The sequence below is a fragment of the Kogia breviceps genome, chromosome 6 (assembly GCF_026419965.1).
Source record: "Kogia breviceps isolate mKogBre1 chromosome 6, mKogBre1 haplotype 1, whole genome shotgun sequence".
NCBI classification, from domain to species: Eukaryota; Metazoa; Chordata; class Mammalia; order Artiodactyla; family Physeteridae; genus Kogia; species Kogia breviceps.
The window spans coordinates 37844577-37865017 of record NC_081315.1 but is presented as its reverse complement, the minus strand read 5'-3'; the positions used below and the strand labels follow the sequence as shown (position 1 = coordinate 37865017).

General features: G+C 36.3%; 1 long non-coding RNA gene across 1 annotated transcript in view; it reads left to right on the top strand.

The window, feature by feature from the left end:
• LOC136794420 (uncharacterized) overlaps positions 1-20441 on the top strand; it is a 111575-nt gene that overhangs the window by 9616 nt on the left and 81518 nt on the right. The window lies entirely within an intron of this gene.

The following is a 20441-nucleotide window of genomic DNA, read 5'->3' as shown; positions in this document are numbered from 1 at the left end:
ATTTGTCTCCAATCTTTATACCTCCTAAACACAGGTAATGATAAACTCCGTAATCCATGTAGTACATGTACCATGGCTTCCTCAGTGTTTCGAAAACATTTTTGTACAATATTTTAGCATGTATTGTATATTCAGCTGAATTTTAGTTCTCTTTTTTCCCTTTTGTGTTAGTTTACTATTGCTGCTGACACAAATTACTGTAACTATAGCCATTTAAAATGATTAAATATTATTTTAAATTATTAAATAATTCCTTTAATTACTTAAAATAACATTAATTTACAATTTTATGGTTCAGAAGTTCAAAATGAGTCTCACTGGACTAAAATCAAAGTTTCAGCCTGGGTGTATATAAATTCTTTCCTGGAAGCTCCATGGGATAATTGACTGCTCACAGTTTTCAGATTCTAGAAGCCACACACATTCCTTGGCTTGTGGTCCTCTTTCTTTAGCTCCAAGATGAGCAACAGCAGGTCAAGTCCTTCTGACATCATATCACACTGACCTTCCCTTCTGACTCCCTCTTTCACTTTTAAGGACCCTGATGTAACATTGGGTCCACCAAGGTAATCCAGGATAATTTCCTTAAATTCAGTGGATTAGCAACCTTAATTCTCTCTGCAACATTTTTTCCCCTTGCCATCTAACCTAACATATTCACAGGTTCTGGGGATTAGGACATAGACATTTTTGTGGGGGGTATTATCCTGACTACCACACTTCACCATCTTTCTGCCTAAACTATTACTTTAGCATAAAATTTTCTAGATCTAATCTTTAAAAATTTAGTGTAAAAATATTTGGAATTTCACCTCTGAATCTTGGGACTGGGGAGAGTATTGAGGGTAAAAATTTCACTTTTTGAGACACTTCTGAATATTTGTGCTATGCTGAGTATATGGCATTGCTGTTGGATATGAGTATAAAATGCAGAAAGTGCTGTATAGAAGGAACATGGACACTGCTGGTGATGATTAGTAAATGAACTAGATAATGCATCCAGGGAACAAAGCTGTGGGGTGGGGGGAAATAAAAGTTTCTGACTTCAGTGGGAACTTCCATAATAAGTATAGACTCTTGTCATAGTTGTCATGTTCAACATAATCATCTACTGAGAGCTTTATGAAATTAGAAGTTATAATGACACTGAATTCATTAGATGTATATATTATGTTTGTGGGAGGATTATGTTAAAAAATGTTTTTCAAAATGTTCATTTAGAGCTTACTCTGTTTAAAGCTTGCTAACGATTTCAAAGGATGCCAAGATGATAACACACAGCCACTGCTCTGACCTCCAGAGGGAGGAGGGAGAGACAGAGGCAGAAAGTCCCAATGGAGCAAATGAGGAGAGCTGTTGCTCTACAAAGGTAATACTGTTCTTAGAAGAGTGAAATATATGACAGTGCTTTCTGCCGTTAATCTCCCCATGTGTCGCACAGGAAGAGAAACAGAAAAACTCCTTCAAGAATAGTTTAGACTCTATCATCTGGTTCATCTTGCCCTTGTTTCTTTCCTTTCTTGTCTGGTTCTGTTAGCCAGAATCTTCCTTAAGTATTGGGATTCAGGTCCTGCCTTGTTTTTTTGTTTTGGAATAAGACTTCAGCCACTATTATTCGTCATGGTTTTGGAAGTCCAAACCATGGCAATCAGAGAGGAAAAAGTAATAAAAGGAATCCAAATTGGAAAAGAAAATTAAAACTGTCATTGTTTGCAGATGACATGATACTATACATAGAAAATCCTAAAGTTGCCAACAGAAAACTACTAGAACTAATCAGTGAATTTGGTAAAGTTGCAGGATACAAAATTAATACACAGAAATCTCTTGCATTCCTATACACTACAATGAAAAATTGGAAAGAGAAATTAAGGAAACAATGCCATTTACCATTGCAACAAGAAGAATAATATACTGAGGAATAAACCTACCTAAGGAGGCAAAAGACCTGTACTCAGAAAACTATAAAATACTGATGAAAGAAATCAAAGATGACACAAACAGATGGAGATATACCATATTCTTGGATTCTTTTGACTTTTAAAACACAGTACAGTATTGACTCCCTAATACCTCAATGACTGCTCTTTCTATTTGTCTTTTGATGATTCTTCCTCTTTTTGCCAGCCTTGAAAAACTGAAAATTTTACCTTATTTGCTCTATCATATACTATCTATAGGCCATCAACTCCAGTATTGACATCTCTAAGGTAGACCTTTCTCCTAAACTCAGAGAGAGTCCCATATAAATGTGTAATAGACATTTCACATTTAACACACACACAGAGACTTGAGCTTTTGATCTCTGCCCCTCAATCCTTCTCCTGCTTTAGTCTTTCACATTTCAGTTAATGGCAATTTTTTCTTCAAAACTGCCCAAACCAAAAGAATGTGGAGCCACTCTGGATTCCTTTCTTTTTCTCTTATATCACATATAGCACTTCACTAAATTCTGTTGTATATACCATATCACCTCTATTGCTATTATCCCAATCTAGGTTACAATCTTCTCTTATCTGGATTACTGAATATTGTATTCTCTCAACTGATCTTACCACTTCTGTCCTTGTCCTTCAGTCTATTTTTAACAAAGCATCTAAAAGTGAAGTCATATATTTCCTGCTAAAAAGTAAGTCATATTTTTATTATTTATTTCTTTAAAAGCCTTCTATGACTTTTTCACACATTAAAAATAAAAACCAAAATCCTCATAATGGTTTAAAAGACCTTAAGAGATCTGAGTCCTGTTCACCCTCTCATCTTATACCCTGTATTCTCCCCTCACTCACCCTGTTCCAGCTACACTGACTTCTGCTTCCCTTTAAGACCACTTAACTTCTCTCTCCACAAGACCTTTCATTTGCTCTTCCTGAAATTCCCTGATGCCTTCCACAAATACCAACAGGGCTCTGTCTATCATGTTTGTTCTTTATGAGACTCTATATCCAAGAAAAAAAAGGATGAAGTTTAGACTTAACTTGCTTAAATTTTTAAAAATCTGCCATCTTACAATGCATTTTCTCTAACATACTTTAAATCTGTAGCTTTAGCAAGCTGCACTATTTATCATCTCTCATTTCTTTTTGAATTTAGTGTGATAATTAAAAGAGGCAGATTTGCATAGTGGTGAAGAACATGTATGGTGAGATGAGACTTCCTGAGTTTGACTCCTTGATCTCTGCTACTTAGCAGTGTGATACCTTGAACAGGATACTTTTACTCTGTTTTTCAATTTATTTATTTGAAAAATGAGGAAAATAAAATACCAAGCTCATAGGGTTACTGAAATAAGTGAGTTAAAACATAAACAACTTAGATCAATGTCTAGCAGTTAGGTAGGCATTAAGTGTGGGTCTGTATCCACCAACAATTTTGACTGATGGAAGGAGTCACATTCATGTGTCAAATTTGGTTATAATGCAGATTGAGTTGTTTTATATCGAAGTGACTCCAGGCTGATTTCTTAAATTCTGTGAGTCTCATTTTCCACATTCAAAAGTGAAGGTAGTGTTGCCCTCTCTGCTTATTTACCAAAGTGGTTATGAGCAACAAGTTTGTGAGAAGACTTTGAATTCCTACAGCTACACCTTGCCGTTAAACCAGTCAATAATTCTACTTTCATGAATATGTATTTTCTTACTTATGTAAGAATAAAAATGACTGCTTGAATCCAGATATACTATTTTCAGTAACATTAATCACTTTTATCAAATGTAATATTAAGTGTGTAAAACTTTATTGAATACCAGATGTAAGGACATGGTAGCCCCTGACCTCAAGGAATCTAAAATCTAACTGGGTTGTAAGATATAGTTATAGTAAAAGAATAAAAATTCAGGGTAAAAATAATAAATACCAGTTGGAATGTAGCTTTAAACATTTATAGGAAAAAAACACATTTTATTCATTGATGCTAAACACAACTCCTGACAAAATTTATTATTTAACTTTATTTTTTTCTGTTTTGGTTTTTTTTGTTTTGTTTTGTTTTGTTTTTTGTGGCCTCTCCCTCTGCGGAGCACAGGCTCCGGACGTGCAGGCTCAGCGGCCATGGCTCACGGGCCCAGCCGCTCCGTGGCATGTGGGATCTTCCCGGACCGGGGCACGAACCCGTGTCCTCTGCATCGGCAGGCGGACTCCCAACTACTGCGCCACCAGGGAAGCCCCAACTCAGTAGATTTTAAAATGATAAATACTGAAGGCAGTCCAAGAAGGGAGAGATCATTTCCTTTTAACTTTCAGGAAAGCCTTATGTTAGACATTCAATTTGATCTACATAGTAAAGTATAGCATTTATATTAATTGAAAACGAATTATCAGTAAGGGGGAAAGTGTGAACCAAAGAAGGCATATAAGAAAGAATAAAGTTTATTAAGAAGTTAAGCAGATGGAATGGAAGACAGTGATTTTTTTTAAAAGAGAGAGAGAACAATGGTGTCAGAAGACTATGTTCTTATCCTTGTTCGGCAAATTAGATCAACTTGAGCAAGTGGTTTGACGTCTGTGCTCAGTATATGAAGTTGGCAAGTAGTGGTTGATGATCCCTAGTTTATACAGCTAACTTGAAAAGTGAGTAAATACTACGTAAAAAAGATTGTGAACTGTGAAACTCAAAACAATTTTAATATTAGCAAAAACTAAATTCTTCCTAAAAGTAAATATATAAAATTATGACATAAAAATTAAAAGATAAATTTAGACCACATTTAATCAGTTTAGATTATGACTATTCAGGAAGTTGCTTTTTTGTTAAAGTATAGTTGATTTCCAATGTTATGCCAATGGAAGTTACTTTTTAATGAAAATATGGGATAGGGAGGGTGGGAGGGAGGGAGACACAAGAGGGAAGAGATATGGGAATCACATGTATATGTATAACTGATTCACTAACACACCATTGTAAAGCAATTATACTCCAATAAGGATGCTAAAAAAAAGAAAATATGACTAAACTAATTTTGTTGTTGTTGTTTAAGAATAATTAATCTAAGTGGATATACTGGAAGGATTGAGTGAAGTAAAATATTTGAGTAAAAAGACCAGTTAAATAGTCCTTGCAATAATACTTGTGTTAGATGATAAATAGCTGTTGTGTTGTTAGGAACAATGAATTTATGAAATATGGAAAGAATAAAAGTATATAATATTTCAATACTGTTTTGTATATAAGAACTGAGGAAACTTAATATTATACAATGATAATTTGGTACAGGAGTAACTGAGAAAGTAAGCAAGATGCGCGTAAAAGTATTTTGAGATCTGGGTAGGAGTCTGAGATGATTTAGTTGTTTTGGAAAATTTAAGTTGAGATGACAGAAAACTTCAAAGTAAATAATAATCAGCTCCTAAAGCACAAGATGGTCAGGTTAAGAGAAAGATGTCCCATTTAAGTATTGAGGGTGTTAGTTAAGATGTAATTTTAAGATGAAGTTCATCTAAAAGGAGCTGTATTCATCTCTGTGTGTTTTCCTTACCGTGAACCTTGTTACACCTTCTCCTTATGAAATTACTCTTTTCTCTCTGATGGCAGCATTCAGATTCATTTTCTCTATTTCCCAGGATGCCCTTTACACTTTGTCACAGATCCTTTGAGCAAAACTGGTAAGTATTAATTACAGGACTTCAGAGATTTTTAGAGTAGTTCTGTTTTATCGCTACCAAGAGAAATAGCCACAAAGGATCAAAGACAACCAGGGTACAATTGAGTGAATCAAATCAATTCAATACATCATAGAGTAAAGTCAACAGCCCAAGGCTTTTTGATAATTAACACCAGAAGCTGTAAAATTACAATGCACATCATGATCAAACAAAGCGTATTGTATAATCAATCAAATATGTCAATATGATTATCAAAATAAACATCATATCATAAGCAAGTACACGATTTATCCAAATTAAATTTGACAATCTCAGATGATTATTTGTATTTTTCTTTCTTTCTTTCTTTCTTTTAATTTACTCCCACATTTTTCTTTCAAGTTGAAAGTATACCTTTCAAATGTGGAAAAACTTTTTTGTTAAAAAAACAAAAATAAACAATGACAGCAAAAATGTCAAACCTTTGTTAAATTCCAAATGTTTATAAAATTGAAAACCCCAGGTCTTTCTGGATTTGTGTTTATTGCTGCTGTTTTCTTCACAGAGCCACCTACAAGGGCAGCTTCCAAAATGTTCCCAGTTTAAATCTTGACATTATTATGAGGGCTTAAACTGAAATTTTTACAGAGAATCACTGCTGTAAATTCTTAGAGTGCATCAATAGAACAGACAAGAAATTGAGTCTTTAGGCTAAAGAGAAAAAAATCAGATGCCTTTTTCCCCCTTATAATTGAAACTTTAATAATGATAATGATAATTACAAGATGATAGTGATTTAAAAACTCATTTGAGCTGGAACCTGTAAGAATAACACATAGCAAAAATAGTTTTATAATGGTATTTTTAAATTATGCAAATCAAGGGTCATAAAACTTCTTAAAGTAATTTTATTTAATATAATAAACTATTTAGTTCATTCCATAATAATGATAGTTTACATTCACTACATAAGATTTTGAAAAGAATTTGAACATTTTACTATTTGTCATAGGTTTGTTCCCCAGAAATCAAGTCAGACAAAGGTTAGTGTACAAAAGATTTATTGGGGAGTGCTCTTAGGATCACAGCCGAGGAAGAAGAAAAAAGAAAGAAGCAGGACAAGGCAAGGGTTGAAGTTGAGCTGCAATGCAATTTCAAAGAAGGTTTCAAATAATCCAGAGGGTCTGAAGCTGGTATGGTCTTTCAGAGCTTTTCCTAACTGAACTAAGAGGTGGGACCTTTTTATCCTGAGTCAAATAGTCATTGAACATGGGCTTTTCTGAAAAGGGGGAATGATTTTTAGCAATGTGGCTTTCCTCTGCCAAGGCAATGTGAAGGGGGACTGTCTGCTGGCACCATTCACAGCAGCTGGGAATATGCCTTCATCAAGAATTGGGAATCAGGGAGGCAAATCTTAGCATTCACTGAAGTCCAGCTCTTGACCCCTGGGATACACATTATTACAAAGGTTCTGGGAGCACCTCCTCCAGGAGGATTCTGGGTGGCCTCTTTCCCTTGAGGAAACTGATAAGAGAAAGTTAGTGGGGTGAACTATAGCTCTGCTGCTGCCACTGGTCTTGAGAAAACCGATATTCATTGTTTCCTACTTTTCTTTACATTCAAGGCTCCCCTCACTCTCAGCACTTCTTATGATTTTAGAGGTTTGCCTGGTGGCAGGAAACAGGTCTTCATCAGTGAGAGGTCTGAGCCTCTGGTCATTGCACTCTTTTTAGGCTGTTGCTGCTGCATTTTTAACATTTAGTGTCAAACTTGTTCAAGAGAGCAACCAAAATAGAACCCATTATGTAATGGCAGTGCTATCTGCTTCTGATGATTAGAGTCAATTACCCCAGCTTAGTGGGTGACTTTTTTTCTTGTCTGCTGGCTCCTTGACATGAGGAATCTGAAGCCTATAGTTAGTGAAACTTTCCCCGTGTCCTCTTTTGGGAACCAGTGCCTCTAGAGCCACATAGCACAGATTTTCAGGGTTAATTCCTGATTTTGGCCCTGTATTCTTTGATCCAATTATTTTACCTATTAGAAGTACTTTTTTTCCCTGCTTGTCATACACACCGAGTCTCAGAGATTGGTGCTGCAGGCTCACAAGGTCCTGCCTGTGAGTGGGTAATACATCTGTGCCTTCAACAGGCTTCTCCAACATTCTATCAGGACAGCAACTTCTGAGTCATACAATATGTGTGTACAATCTGCCCAGTGGATCCCATAATCTTATACCCATTCCTGTTCACCCTTTGCTTTGTTAGTCACTTGGTCTAACACGATGTTATGTGGGGTCCTGTGCAAGTGGGTCAAAAACTCTATAACTCCTTGGATTATGGTGTTGGTTGAGTTTTATGAGCAGAAACAGCAAAACTATACCTAGAATATATGAATATCCCTGTCAAAACCTTGCTACTACTGTTGAGAAGCAAGGGATCCAACTTGCCATCAAGTAGCTGTTGGTGTCCTCAAGAGATGTTGCTATATCAGGGACTTGGCATTGGTCTCTATTTCTGTCAGGTTGGATGTTGGTAACAGCAGTAGCCATATTAGCCTTGATAAGTGGACCCCATGCTGTTTGGCCTATGCATAATCTCCATCCATGCCATCACATCTACTCTTTTAAAGCTCAGATGAGCAGGGTTCAATTCTGTTGCCATCCCTGGATTCTTGGATACAGGTATTTTACTTTTAGTGATGGTATAATGCCCAGTGACAGAAGCTGGGTGAAATCAAATGTCTGAGCAATTTTGACTACCTGGTTGTTTAATCTATTTTCCATGGCAGATGCTCTTTGGTGGTGGTGCAATACAAAGATTTTCACATACAGTTCCCACTTCCATATGTGTATCTACATGCTTCTTCTCCAGACTGCTGATTTACCAGTCATTTTTACACAGGCCCCATGACCAGGTAGTTAAACCATTTTTTCACTTTTCATGAGTCCATTTATATTCTAATTTTGTCCATTTCTCTTTCCTCACAAAATGGATGACCAAATAACTGTCCAGAACTCTACAGTTTAGGGAGACTTGTATCCTGCCACCATCTTTGAGGGTCATGCATGACTGGGGCTGTGGAGCAGCCAACCATTCATTTATAGTTTGCATTCACGTACTGAACTGATGCATTTGTAAACTAAGCTTGGGCTTCTCCTTTTTCTGTTATGTAGCTATAGGTGCTTACTGAGGGAGAAGTGCTGGTGCAAACCTGGTAAATAATATGAGAATCTGAGCTACCTGCTCATGAAACTTGCTGTGTCCTCTAGCCCTGCCCATGCTCAATCCTTTCATTTTAAGACAGATGACTGTAGAGCTTCTTGACTTTATGACCTGTTGGATCTAAAATAAATCAGCATAAGATGGTCAATTATAGCCTCAAGTCTCATGGGCATGTGCTACCTCACAGCCAGTCTCTGCACATCCATAAGAGCCCAATAGTATATCAAGTGCTATTTTTTCCAAAGGAATAAAATTATTCACTGACAGGGGCATGGTCTTCTTCGAGAACCCTAGAGTTTGTCCTTGTGATTCACCCATCAGGACTGGCCTTAAACTCCACATGGTGTTTTCCCCATCATTGATACTCATAATACCACAAGAGTTATTTACATAACAGCCCAGACCTGCTGCTAAGCACTTTCCTGTTATGGGCCCCCTCAAAACTGGAAGTCTTTCGTTTCACGCAGTTTGTGGTTCAGGCAGTATTTCCAGGCATGAAATACGGTACTCTCAGAGTCTGAAGAGATGTATTCTGTGGTGAGCTTCCTTTGTGTGTGTGTGTGTTTGTGTGTGTGTGTGCGCGCTCGTGGTTAGGGTACTTTGTCAGGGATATCCCAAAGTGTTCCAGATCACTGAACCCCTAAGAATTTTTCAGATATATCAGGCCCCCAAATACTCCTGCAGTCTATCACCCACCCTCTGGACCACATGTGTCTTGTTAAGACCTCTAATTAACTACACACTAATTTCTCATATTGTCCAATTAGCATGATGTCATTGATAGAGTGGATCAGTGTGATGTTCTGTAGGATGTCTAGACTGTCCAAGTCTCATTGGACTCTATTATTACAGAGGATGGGAAAGATGACAATCATGATACACCCAAGTGAGAACAAACAGTCTCTGATCCTTTTTTTCTGGTAGGAAAACACACACATATACACACACACACATACACACAATGGCCTCATCCCATGTATCAAAGAGTGAATCTACCCTGGCAAAGAGCCAATATCTGTTACAACAGATACAATTGGATGAGATTGTTGAAGGTCAATGTCACCTTCCAAAATCCATCTTTTTTTTATAGGTACCAGACTGCTGAATCAAATAGTGAGAACCACCACTTCTGAATTCTTTAGGGTTATATTTCTTCATTTTTTCTTCCTTTCTATCTTTTGTCTGCGTTGGGTCTTTGTTGCTGCATGCGGGCTTTCTCTAGTTGCAGCAAGTGGGGGCTACTCTTCATTGCAGTATGTGGGCTTCTCATTGTGGTGGCTTCTCTTGTTGCGGAGCATGATGGGCTCTAGGCACACGGGCTTCAGTAGTTGTGGTGCGTGAGCTCAGTTGTTGTGGCACATGGGCTTAGTTGCTCTGCAGCATTTGAGATATTCCTGGACCAGGGATTGAACACATGTCCCCTGCACTGGCAGGCAGATTCTTAACCACTGCACCACCAGGGAAGTCCCCATTCTTTAGGTTTTCAAAGTTGGCACTAAATTCTACCATTCCCCTTGGAATGCAGTATTGTGATTTACTATCTTGGCCTGGGTAGAGGCTATTTCAGAGGCTTCCAGGAGACTTTTCTGAGTACAATTGACTTTCCTTCGTAAGCCAGGAAATCAATGTAAAGGTTATACTGACTCCCAAATAGATGTGTTCCAATTTTGTACTTGAAGAACAAGAAAGAACAGAGAGTGAGTCCATTGTCCCACTGTGAACTAGACCAGGGTCAGGACTCTGTTTAATTATCTTATCCCTATGAACCTCTACTCTAAGAGGGGACCCAGTCCTCAGATATCAATGTTAATTGAAATCTTGTATCCAAAATCCCTAAAATATGAGGGTATCCCCTTTCCTAGTGTATGGTTACCCAAATAAATGCCTATGGGACCATTTCAGGAAGGACTAGTGAATATATTATCACCTTTCTTTAGATGTTGCACCTTCCATTAGAAGACCTAGATTCTCCTTCAGTTAATATGTTTGAAGTCCATTGGCATAAGTCCAGAAACTGGATCACATTTTCCAAAAAAATTTAATTAATTAATTATATTACTTTTTATATTAAAGTGTAGTTGATATATAATATTTTATAAGTTTCAGGTGTACAACATAGTGGTTCACAATTTTTAGAGGTTATACTCCATTTATAGTTATTATTGGCTATATTCCCTGTGTTGTACAATATATAGTTGTAGCTTATTTATTTTATACATAATAGTTTGTACCTCTTAATCCCCTACTCCATTCTATCCCCACTAGTAACTATTAGTTTTTTCTCTTTATCTCTGAGTCTGTTTCTTTTGGTTATATTTACTAATTTGTTTCATTTGTTAGATTCCATATATAAGTGATATCATACAATATTTGTCTTTCTCTGTCTGAATTATTTCACTAAACATAATACCCTCTGTATGCACCCCAGTGTTCATAGTAGAATTATTTACAATAGCCAAGATAAGGAAGCAACCTAAGTGTCTATTGACAAATGAATGGATAAAGAAGATGTGGTATATGTATACAATGGAATACTGCTCAGCCATAAAAAGGAATGAAATTTTGCCATTCGCAACAACAGGGATCGTACTTTTTAAAATTGTTGGACCGCTCTTAATCTCTTGATCAGCCATTCTTTCTTTTTTTCTTTTAAATGTACAGATATAGCAGTAGCTTTGTTGGCTTCCCATCCATTTTGCCCCTAGATATATCATATTTTATTTATACCATATTTTATTCGCCATCTCTATAACTCTCTGTGGGTCAGTACCCCCCACCTAGACTGCCACCATGTCTTTGCCACTCATTTACCGTAATTGTATCCTGGCATCTGATAATTAGGCAGTATCACCAAGTCTTATGCAGTCTAGCTCTATAATGACAGCTTCTACTGTCATCTATGTCCAAATGAAAAGAGTCACCATTTAATTTAGTAATGATGATGGTACATTACTAAATGTCCTGGCAAGTGTTGTATCATGTGAGCTCTGGTGGATTTTCCAGACTTATTTAGTGTATCTACTCTTGTTCTCTGATCCTTTTATTCCCTTTTTCTACTATCTGCTTTGGTGATTTTGGCAATACTATCTCAATTAGAATGAATCATATTTTTTGCATGCTTGTAGTGGCCATCTTAGCAGTATGTTTGCACCAATTTTCAGATCCTTACCAGCGTTTTATATATATATATATATATCCCAATTTGATAGACTTTCTCTTAACCAAACCTATGTTCTATCATCACCCTTGCTCCTCAAAATATAACATGTTTTCTCAGCTTCGGCCAGTATAGGCAAACTATATGCTGTGGGTCCTTTGGACTATATTTGCCTTCTTTTCTTTTCAAAGTCAGCAATTCTAGGTATTGTCCTTGTGGCCAAAAGTGAATTTTCAGAGGACTTGATGTTGTATTAGAGAAGAGAGACCTCTGGGTCATCTTCAACAATCTGGGGAAGGCAAGAGTCCTAAAGAGGGAAGGTTGGGCCATTTCTGTATACTCAAAGGATTCAAGGGGACTTGAGGATTCAAAATTTTGGGGTGCATCAACCCAGATGTTCCTATCCAATTTGGCAGGGCCACATTCTTTTCCACCTGGGCCCTTATCTTAGTATAATGGATCTGCCAAATTCTTTGGGGCTTTGATACCTTTATGCTTAAGTCCTGGACCTTGTCTACAGTTGTACATGACGTTCTGCATTATGAAATGAAGACCTCTTTCTATACTACTAAGGAAGCCTTCTGAACTTCTTACTTAGCATTTAATTACCAATTCATGACCCCCAACCTTTAGTTATTCTACTCCAAAATATCAATTGAGCTTAGCAACAGCAGTCCAATTCCACTATCTTTATATTTACTCTTTCTTCCATATTCTCCAAACTCTTGATGCATCATGCCAGATAGTGTATACCTTTCTACTGGTAGCTCATCTCAATTTGCCACTAATAAAAGATTTAACAGTTGAGCTGAAGATTTGTGCTAGTTGTCAGTTGTAGTCCACTTATAAACAGCACTGGAGTTTTTATTGCCTTGTTGACCTAAAACAAATAGACTGTCATATATTTCTCCAGCAAAGATGGGTTTATGTGAGATCAACAGAGAATTGCAGTTTGGGGTGTGCAACCATGGTGAGCCACATGCAAGTCCAAGTCCCCTGAGGAAATGGAAAGGGAAGAGGAAGTTGAGAGGGCTGTAATAAACAAAGAGTCCGTGGCTTTTCATTGCCAGGACAGAAGAGGAGTCTTTCTTCTTGTTGGGCTCTGCTATCCTCACAGGGTGTGAGAGCTCTCCCTCTAGTCTCCCAACTCTATTTAACTGAGGTTTCTGTTTATTAATATTTTACAGCCATCTGGGTGGCGGATGATCCAGCTTCAAAATTCCATCTAAGTTTGTACTCACTCGGGTCGCTTCCAGAATCACCTGTTGTAGATTAGAATCCACTATAAACAAACTCTGATATAGAAATTAACAAAGAGGAATCACAAGCTATGTAAAAGAAAGAAAGGAATATAATTGAAAAGAGGGAGAAGTTGAGCTGTGATACTGTCTCAACAAAGACTTCAGCTGATCCTGCAGGGAACTCTGACTCTAGGGTTATCCTTCAGATTTGTCCTCATTTGCAATGAGGTCTTTATAGCCTTAGTTGACCATTCATTTGATGCTGGCCTCCTTGGAAAGGAGATGACATTAGATGATGTGGCTTTTGTCAGTCAAGATAGTTGTGAACTGTTAATAACTAGCATAGTTAACAACTGATGCTATCTGCCAGCAACATTTCCAGCAGTGAGGGTAATAAGGTCTCTGAGTCCTGAAGGGAGACTTGCACACCACATCCAAATGCAAATCTGTAGTTCAAACTCTCAATGCCACTATGCTCTTTAATTAGGATTAATCACATGTTAGTATGATCTGAGTTTGAGTTACTGTCTTTCTTTGTTTCCTCTTCATCAAAGTCTGTTTATTCCTCAACACATTAAATGTGGTTTCTGCCCCAAATATTTGCCCTGACCTATTTTTGTATAGGGTAATTGAAATGGTTAAATAAAGTTGTGTAGTGAAAATAACACTGAAATTTTGAAAAATATGTATAGAGATATATCATTGCTATTTATCTCTAACCATATTTGTTCATATTCTTTGTTCTACTTAATTTTCTCTTATAACACATCAGATGTCTTAATCTAATAAAATGCATGTCCTTGTCTATACAATTTTAGTTAGTTTGAAAGGGCCTTTGATGACTTAGAATTAATTTTCTTTTCTTCCAGGTGGACTGTAGGAAATATAAATACAATCAACATTATTTTATTTTCATTCTTATAATTCCCGAAGTGAAAATGAGGTCACTGATTTTACTTTCATGAGCATGAACCACTTTTGTCTTTGATTGGAAACCTGAATCTCCTCTTTGGCCCCACTGGAATTACCATAAGTACCGTTCTTAGCATATTTGACACCTGGAGCAGATTTTTTTTTAACACCTTACTTCTCTATATGGCAAAATTATTTTCAGTAATAACCATGACATAAAATGTATAATAATAATGGACAGGAAAGAAATACTGACAGGGAAAATGTATTGGAATTGAACTTTATAAGTATTGAACTTTATACATATGATAATATAAAATAAAAATAGCATGCAATAAAAACTATGAAAAATTCTTTTCAATAATATTAGTGTATATTTTGAAACAGGGAAAAATAAATATATACTTACATGTTGGTCAGTCATAGTACTGAATAATCACTACAGTTTCTATTTTTGAGCTGTAACTTCTGGAAATTTGTGAATGACTTCATCAAATTGATCTTCTTCACATAATCATGTTCAGTAGGTAGAACATGCTTTGCCAATCTAGCTTTGCTCATAGTTGATTGAAGAATTCTTTTTAATAATTTTTATTTCAAAAAGTTTCTCCCACATGAAGAAACAGATATGCAAATCGTTTCAAAAAGAAAGATAAGTTTGGTAGAAATTATAAAAATCCCATTTCATAATGAAGTTTAGAAATGGGTATTTTAAGTGTTTGTTTCTTCAGGATCAATTATAGCAACTTTCAAATGTCTCTGTAGAAAAAAAATATGTATATATATGTGGGGAGAGAGAGAGAAAGAGTGAGAGAGCCTAAAAGGAAAAAAATTTAAAAAATAAAAACTTCAAGTAGTCACATTAAATGACAGAATGAATTTAACTTATGTTCTTTTCTTTTGCCCTTAAAATCACTGTGCTAGTATGGAGGTTACTTAAAAAACTAAAAATAGAACTACCATACGACCCAGCAATTCCACTACTGGACATATACCCTGAGAAAACCATAATTCAAAAAGAGTCATGTAGCACAATGTTCATTGCAGCTCTATTTACAATAGCCAGGACATGGAAGCAACCTAAGTATCCATCAACAGATGAATGGATAAAGAAGATGTGTTACATATATACAATGGAATATTACTCAGCCATAAAAAGAACTGACATTGAGTTATTTGTAGTGAGGTGGATGGACCTAGAGTCTGTCATACAGAGTGAAGTAAGTCAGAAAGAGAAAAACAAATACTGTATACTAACACATATATACGGAATCTTAAAAAAAGTGGTCATGAAGAACCTAGGTGCAAGATGGGAATAAAGGCACAGACCTACTAGACGGTGGACTTGAGGATACAGGGAGGGGGAAGGGTAAGCTGGGACAAAGTGAGAGAGTTGCATGGACATATATACACTACCAAACGTAGAATAGATAGCTAGTGGGAAGCAGCCGCATAGCACAGGGAGATCAGCTTGGTGCTTTGTGACCACCTACAGGGGTGGGCTAGGGAGGATGGTAGAGTGACGCAAGAGGGAGGAGATATGGGGATATATGTATATGTATAACTGATTCACTTTGTTATAAAGCAGAAACTAACACACCATTGTAAAGCAATTATACTCCAATAAAGATGTTTTAAAAAAAGAGTATGTGTCATATGGTAAAATTCTAGATAATGCCTCATACCCATAGGGATACTTCAGAGTCCCTTTCTGATGCCTTCAAAGCAGATCAAGTATGTAACTAAATTTCTACCTATGTATCCATGGAGAGATCTTTTGCCTGAATTTTGCTTTGTGGTCTTTCAGCAAATCCTGGGGAATTGGCCTTTAGTCATGTTTATTCAAATCCTATCAGTCTATCCTGGCATCACTATTTATGTTTGAGTATAGGTCATGTAGATTTTTACCATCCACAAGTCTTTCTGTAGCCTTCTGTATCTCCCTTGTTCTTCTCAATGAACATTTTCTATCATTTTTGCTTCACTCTAATTACCAAAATGAATTTCCCAGGCTAGTACATCACTGTTCTGACAGGTCATTTCTTTAAATGACAAGGATGTCTTGAAATAGAGGTAGTAGGGTTAATAATTTTCAACAAGATTCATTAGAAAAAATCTCTAAAATCATGTTGACTAGTGAAGTGTACTTAAAGTCCCAGACTGGGAAACTACACTTACAAAATATATGTCTAAAAGTGTTCTTTAGTGAAAGCTGCAACATATTCCTCACATGGAATCAGATGAAAATAGTGTAGCACATCTGGAATAAGCATCTGTTTCCTTAAATTTAATTTTCTAAAATTTCAGACAACTTATTTCTACGATCATACCTTTTTTTTTCCTTTATAAACTAACATCTAGAGAACAAAATACTCTATGACCCCTACACTCCCCCCTCCAACTAAATACTATTAGCTACTTACATAAGGAATAGTAATAGCATGAATACTCCAGTGAAGGGTTAATTCCATTTCTATGATCTGTAAAAGGACAATATTTGATTCTTTTCACAGAAAGCAGTGACTAAAATGATTACCAGATTAGTAATAGCATAATATTCCACTGGCTCTTTCAGGTTCTAGGTTTATATAAGCATACCTTCTTAATATTGGTACCAAAAAAATCACTCATATACATTTAAACAAATATATTTCTAAGTGTTTATGTATCCCTCATTATAAATCAAATGTTTTTTGTGTTTTTTGCCTGTGCTACAAAAAAAAAAAAAAAAAAAAAACTGTTGAGATCATGTGTGGTCGATCTGATTCATGTCACTATGCTGACATCCATAGAAAATGAATGAGTCAGTAGAAGACATAAAAGGTTAATTTAAGGTAAACAAGTCAAGATCTGCATATGCCTTTGGGTGGATTCACATCAGAAAAAGATTTCAATTCTGGGATTCATATTTGCATGTAAGCATCCAGTATGTCACAATAAGTTACACTTGATCTGAATGTTATACAAGTCCGGTGGCTCACCATATGGCCTCAAATGCTGGAAACCACATAAGCAACACAGGAAACTTTGAGACTCAGAGAAATGGCAAGAAAAGTAATTTCTGGTTAGAGAGGAAAAATGGAAGTTAAAAATAATAAGTCCATGAAATATTTATGGGTTTTGCATGTATCATTCTAATAAGAATGCAAATATTGTGAATGCTTTCTACTCACACAGTACTGACATTTACCAAATAGAATTCTGTTATTTGACCTCCTTCTGTAAACATTGACATTGCACTCACATTTGTAATAGATTTCTGTCTGTTTTACTGCAGTTGAATGTTTCCACCGGGAATGTTATTAGTTATTATGGCTGAAAATGCACCTGCACCAGCTGTGCGGCTAAGCATAAAGAAGGCACCAGTCAAAATCCCGGAGTCTCTTAACAGACCTTTGCTGCATTACTGCCACGGATCCAACATTCATCCTGAAACAGCAGGGAGGAAAACCTATTCCAACACTTTATTTCCATAGAAATGAGGATCTGACTTCTACTTTTGCTTTCCCTCATAACATTAGCTACTGTTCCCTTCCTTGCATCCTAATCTTTATCATTTATTCATTAGCTGTCGACAGTTTCACGTTACATTAGTAGAAACTATTGGAAGAAGAGGATGAAGTCAATTGAGTCATAGCAACATATAAATGTTAAAAAAAAAAATCAATGCAAGCAAGTTTATTTTAAAGTACAAAAGAGAATGGGGGAAAGCAAGAACTTAGTCTATTTTTTCAAACTATTGAATTATTAACACAAATTACATTACTGAGAATTACTGAAATGCTCTCTGAGATGAGAAATATTTTCCAGAAAAATTCCTACTTAGATTAAGCTCTTGAATAATTATATTTTTATAATTTTGTGAGTGGTAGAGATGGAGACAAGAGTCAGGTCAATTTAGAGTAAAAATGCTAAGAACAGTCTATGTAGTAGTTCGAGCTGGAGAACTAATAAAACACTAACCCCAAATATGAATTAAAATACAACTTTCATAGATATTGTTTCTTTGAATCAATAAGGATATTTGATACTAACAGGTTTTTATTATACTATCAACTGGGCTGATTTTTTTTTTTTTTTTTTTTGCGGTACGCGAGCCTCTCACTGTTGTGTACTCTCCCGTTGCGGAGCACAGGCTCCGGACGCACAGGCTCAGCGGCCATGGCTCACGGGTCCAGCCGCTCCGGGGCATATGGGATCTTCCCGGACCGGGGCACGAACCCCTGTCCCCTGCATCAGCAGGCAGAGTCTCAACCACTGCGCCACCAGGGAAACCCCTGACTATTTTAAAATAAAATATTTGAAAGAGGTTATTTTTGATGTTATGCATCCAGTTGTCAATTTCATTGTATTTAATTATTTTTGAGTTAGTCGTTTTGAAGATATTTCTCAATCTCATAGGATAGGCTCAATCTCGACTTTGATGACACTTTTGTGGGTTAGGTTAAAATGAGCATTTTACTTTTCTGATAATCACCGAATTATTTTTTGGTGTTATTTATTGGAGGAGGTCATGGAGAGGGTGCGACTGCTTGTTGACCCATGAGCTAGACCCCAGTAATCATACATAGGCTCCTCATGCCCTCCTCTGTCCTTGGAATGTGTATTCCACTTGTCTCCCCCACACAAATACTTTCCTCAAGGACACAGACTTGAGTTAGTGATGTGCTATTGAGACTGTCAGGATGGTATATATGACTGGACCCAGTTAAGGCCCCTATATAAACTTTTAATATTCTGGCATGCAAATGTAGAGATCTACTTGTCTTGTGGATGCCCAAGACAAGCCTCATATGTAAATTCTCTTGCTTATTAAACCTGCCACCTCCCAATCTGGAGTGGTCTGTATCTTTCTTTGGTGTCTCATTGCCTTCCATGTACAGAAGCCATTTTCAGATTTCACCCAGAAGCACCTTTGTGAACCAACATTATTCCTGCTCACAAAATTATGTTTCCTCATTTCATTTTGTTTGTGTTGCTTCCAAACAATGTATTTATGACTACTTGAAAATCAGTGGCAATAAATACATAGATGCTAGTTTTCAGTCAAAAGTTTAATTAATTAATATGATTTACTCAATACTCAGCTAATATGCTTTAAACACTATGGTTAGGGATCATATTAGGTACTGGAGAAATAATCCCTGCTCTTAAGAAACTTTAAATACAGTAGGGATGACAGATAAGAAGAAATGTATTTTAAGTCACTTTGATATATGGTAAAGCGTGAGGTACTTTTTTGTTTGTTAGCTGAAGGTCTGTGATTGAAGAGAAATGAAATTTCATTAGAGGAAACAGCATATAAAAAGGCCCAGGTACGGTTTGTAGTTAGAAAAATATAATAATAGTCAGGACTTCCCTGGCAGTCAAGTGGTTAAGACTCCACACTTCCAATGCAGGGGACGCGGGTTCAATCCCTGGTCTGGAAAAAAAGATGCCACATGCCACACGGCATGGCTAAAAGTATATATATATATATATATATATATATATATTTATTTATTTATTTTAATTTTATTTTTATTTATATAAAATAGTGATTAATATTTTTATTTTCATCCTTACAATAGAGTTTTCCATACCACATTGTAAACCTCACACCTGGAATTCTGAAGAGTTTTGCCAAATTTATGAAGTTATAAAAAGTATGAAAGGTGATTATTCCACATTAGGAGAATAACGTATGTGCATGTGTATCTACATGCACATATTAATATGTGTGTTTTATTTGATGGTGTTTTAAAAGAAATGCAAACAAGCAAAACCCTGTAACTTACTTTACTAAAATTGTCTCAGAGGCCCTTTTTGACATCATAAAAACAAAATCAAAAGCAAGTACTTTCTTCCTCCTCCAGATATTTTCAGCACTAGAAACTTCCACAATCCCTAGTTTTTCTGCTTCTCCTAGTCAATGCTTGTATTTGAAAGAAAAACCATGTTGCCATAAAAAGAACACCTGCTCTGGAGTCAGGCAGGGAGGGGTAAAATGCCCAGGCACTAATTAACTGTTTTACTCCAGTTACATTTAATAAAACTCTGAGCTTCAACTTTTTCATCTGTAAAAGGAGGATACTACCATACATAGTTGCAAGAATTAAGGATGTTGTAAAGTACTTTTCAAACATAGGAATGTATGAACTCTTATTACCATGATGCTTATCTGCCTTGATTTCATCTCAGTAAAATAATTTTGAATGAAGATATTGGACAACCTAATATAATTTTCATATATTGGATTGGCCCACTTGAATTGGCCCTATGCATTACATTCCTTTTATTTTCCCCTTCTCACTACTTTATAAAGTAATTGACTTATAAAACATCAATATG